The sequence below is a fragment of the Solanum tuberosum genome, unplaced genomic scaffold (genome assembly GCF_000226075.1).
Source record: "Solanum tuberosum cultivar DM 1-3 516 R44 unplaced genomic scaffold, SolTub_3.0 scf00010, whole genome shotgun sequence".
Classification (NCBI taxonomy): Eukaryota; Viridiplantae; Streptophyta; class Magnoliopsida; order Solanales; family Solanaceae; genus Solanum; species Solanum tuberosum.
In genome coordinates this window covers 3,670,610-3,674,540 of record NW_006238936.1, presented here as the reverse complement: position 1 = coordinate 3,674,540, position 3,931 = coordinate 3,670,610, and positions in this window count along the sequence as shown.

Here is a 3,931-nt window from a genome sequence, read left to right as displayed (position 1 = left end):
TTCCCCTCTCTCCCCTCTCCCAGATCTCGCTCTCTCACTCATCTCTCTCACTTTATACAAAAAACGCAAATGTATAAAATGCGTGAAAATTGTATATATACATATATTTTCGTTCCCCTCTACCAGATCTCGCTCGCCACTCTCCCAGATCTCGCTCGCTCACTTACCTCTCTCACTTTATACAATTGATCTTTTTGTATATGTATACCAAAGCAGATTATACAACTGCTTTCTTTTGTATATGTATAGCGAAATATACATATTTATATTTGCTATGGAGCGCAATTATGCAAACTTTGCTATAACATACAAATATGAATTTTGTGTTTGCTATATGTGAAAGTTGCTCATTAAAATATACTACGTAAATGAATAAATGAGTTTTATGTTTCTATTAATTTCATTACAATAACTTTTAAGGGCATAATACATAAATATGACATTTAACTTATTGCATCATTTCACATTTATGCCCTCAAACTTTGGGTGTGCACAAGTAGACACTTAAACTTGTATAAAATTGAACAAATAAGCACACACGTATGTGGCATCCTATGTGGCAATTTGCATCCTATGTAGTGTCCTACGTGTATTATGCCACATAGGACCCATATGTCTACTTATTCAACTTGATACAAGTTTAAGTGCCTACTTGTACACTCTCAAAGTTGGAGGACGTAAATATGAAATAAGGTCAAGTTAAAGGACATATTTATGTATTATGTCATTTTTAAGTTACACACAACTCGATTCTTTTAATATAGAAATTTTAGACTCTTGTACTCCAAGTTAGCTTGATTTTTTATTTTTCATTTAATGTTTGATATTTAAAAATCTTCGATTAAATTTGAATTTACGATCCATTATTACGAGGTATAGCAATATGTACATATTTAAGTCCATGCGATCTCATGTTGATCGATATGTTGTTCTTCTGTGGGGAAAAGTATAAGCTTTATTGGGATTTCACTTGAATTTTTTTATACATCCCAATAAAGTGCCTTGTTGTTAAAGTTGTTGATCTTATATTGAGAAAGGCACAGCCTTTTTTATATAACGATGATGCAATTTTATTTAACTTGTCAAGCACACCTTAAAATCATCTTTTGGCATTTTTTGTTTGTTATTGCGACTTTTTGGGAACAATATTCCTTGCTAGTTGGGAAGATAATATACGATCAAGTCAGTAACTATATTGCTTGTATTTTCATCACCTTTTGTCACTTGTAGCTAGGCAACGTGTGAATATTATTATTATTATTAGTGCTAATTAAACTTTAACGTAACATGTTGTCCTCTATTATCTCCATCTCTTTTCTGTTTTTGTCGTACATAAAGTAAATTATTTCTTACCTAAGTATGATATGATATATGATATAGACTTTTCAGTGTTTCACTTTACTAAAGCATTCTTCACTACCTTTAGAAATTATTCTGAAAAAAAAGAGACATTATGGTTTCATATCAACCATATCGATCGGTCCACTACTTTTTGATTTTCTTGATTTCTATTTGGAACAGTACATTCTGCTGGCCCTTATTCGATATGTCTACGTATATGATAAGGATTTAACTTATATAAATTAACAATGTTATAGACTACTCCGATCCGTGTATAGTACGAAAGAATCTAATTCTTTTTTTTCAATACTACAAATCATATCTCCTCTCATATCTGGTGAAAAACATGCATGCATGTCATCAATCAACACCAGAAATATTAGAGAATTTAAAAAGGGAATTATTTTTACAGTACCATGCCTGACCAGTCCAAGATTGCTCACAACATGCACAAAAATTTACTGGAACTTTTTAAGTTGAAGAGAAATAGTAATAAATAGATTTATTTAATACTAATAAAATTCATGGTTGACATATTCCTTTTTTTTTTTACTATATAGAAAAAGAAGACGAAGAAAGAGAGGTACATAGAGAGAGGAGCCGACAACAGAATTGTAAATGGACCCTTAATACTTTGAAATTAGTGGAAAAAGATGTCACCATGGTGCATATTATATACATACTACTCTCCCGTCGTTTCAATGTCTTTTTCATAATCTCATTAATTTTTCACCTGATATACCGTAAGATCACAAGATTTAGAGATTTTAAACATACATTAACATGATTTTAATTTAAAATTTAAAAATTTAAAAATTTGTTAATTCATTTTCTTTAATTATGTGTTAAATCAAAACATGATAAATAAATTAAAACGAATAACATGTGATGATGGGACACTTAACACTTGGGTTTGGCCCCACGTCCATTAGATTAATAATGAAGGGCCAAAATTCTCTATCTAATATCTCAGTGTGGAACAGTTTTCTTCAGAGGTTATTATTATTATTATTCCACGCATATTTTTTTTTGCTAAGACATAATGATGATCTCTTTAGCCTTTTCTCCAGTTTGAAAAGGACCAAATTTTGAAAATCCAACTTGCCTTTTAGTCAAAAGTTTATTTGGAGCCATTGTTACTAGATTTTGAAAGTAGGTTCCCAACTTGTACATTTTTAATCTTAAGGATATTTGTCTTTAGTAAATTTCCATTTTTCACGTTGTCCACTTCTGTTGGAGTTTATGTGTCGGGGCATAAATTGAGGTCATCTTCAGTTGCTCTAAAATCTAGAATTAACCTGTCTTTGATTCAGAGACTTTGAAGACATTACATGCTAATTAGTATTTTAGCCACTCCTTCAATGACAAAATTACTTGTTAAATTAACCTTTTTTTTTATTTAAAAAAAAATTGTATTAGAATATGGGGATAGTTACACTAACTGTGTAAAATGTACAACAATTTGCTCCCATTCAGATGCCATTGATGTGTCAATTCCTGACCCCGTTAAATTTCAGGTAATAAAATAGGGGGAAATCTTGAGCAATGTATGTATGTGTATTTTTTTCATGAAAATGATCTTTTATGATCACTTAAAATTTGAATAGAAGTCAATGATTTTTTTCAAATTCCTATGGGTATAAATGAAGATCTATTGTACTGAGGACATAAAACTAAAAACAAATTTGTCAAGGGCTATTTATAATACGCTTAGTTAGCTATGTTTCCAGTATCATTCACGCATGAATTTCTGATTCTTGTGCAGATGTTTAATGCGGGAATAATAGTACCGGTACCACCAACAACATGTTCATTGTTGCATGTTCAAACATCTTGTTGATATTATATCAATAAAAGGTAGGATTTGTTACCTGGGAAATGAGGCTGTAACCTGCTACAACAGGTTAAAAATACACCGATTGTGTAAATCTGAAGTTATAAAATCTCCATATTGTCGATGTATATAAGTTGAATTCAGCAATTTCAATCCTGTGAAATATATTATCAAAGATAGCTTCATGAACCGTTCATCAAATGCCTTGGACGTGTAACATATTGATCTATGTATAATGATGGTACCTCTTAAGGATCAAAAAGAAAATATAACAAACGATGAATATCATCTTACAAGAGTACTGCTTGAAACTTTGACAGATATCAGAACCCTTATATATATGTACTTGTATCATAATATATCTCTTGGATACTATTGAGTATTGACATATGTGTGGAAGGAACAACTTACTTTGTCTGTACATATGAGTGTCAAAAAGGGTGGGTTGGGTCACAACTAGGAGTGGCAAACGAGCGAGTCGAGTTGAATATGAGTTGATCAAAAAACGAGTTAAATGAAAATGGATAAGTTACTCGACTCGACTCATATTTTAAATGGGTAAAAACGAGTTACCCAATGGATAATATGGGTATCCATATTTACCCATATTATAATAGAAATCTTGTTAAATGCTTTAAAACAAAAAAAAAATTATAAGTTTTTTTATCACTTCACTCCACCCCCTACCAGTCCCCTACCCCCTATCCCAAAAAAATGTAAAAAAATTACCACCCCACCCCCTACCAGTCCCCCACA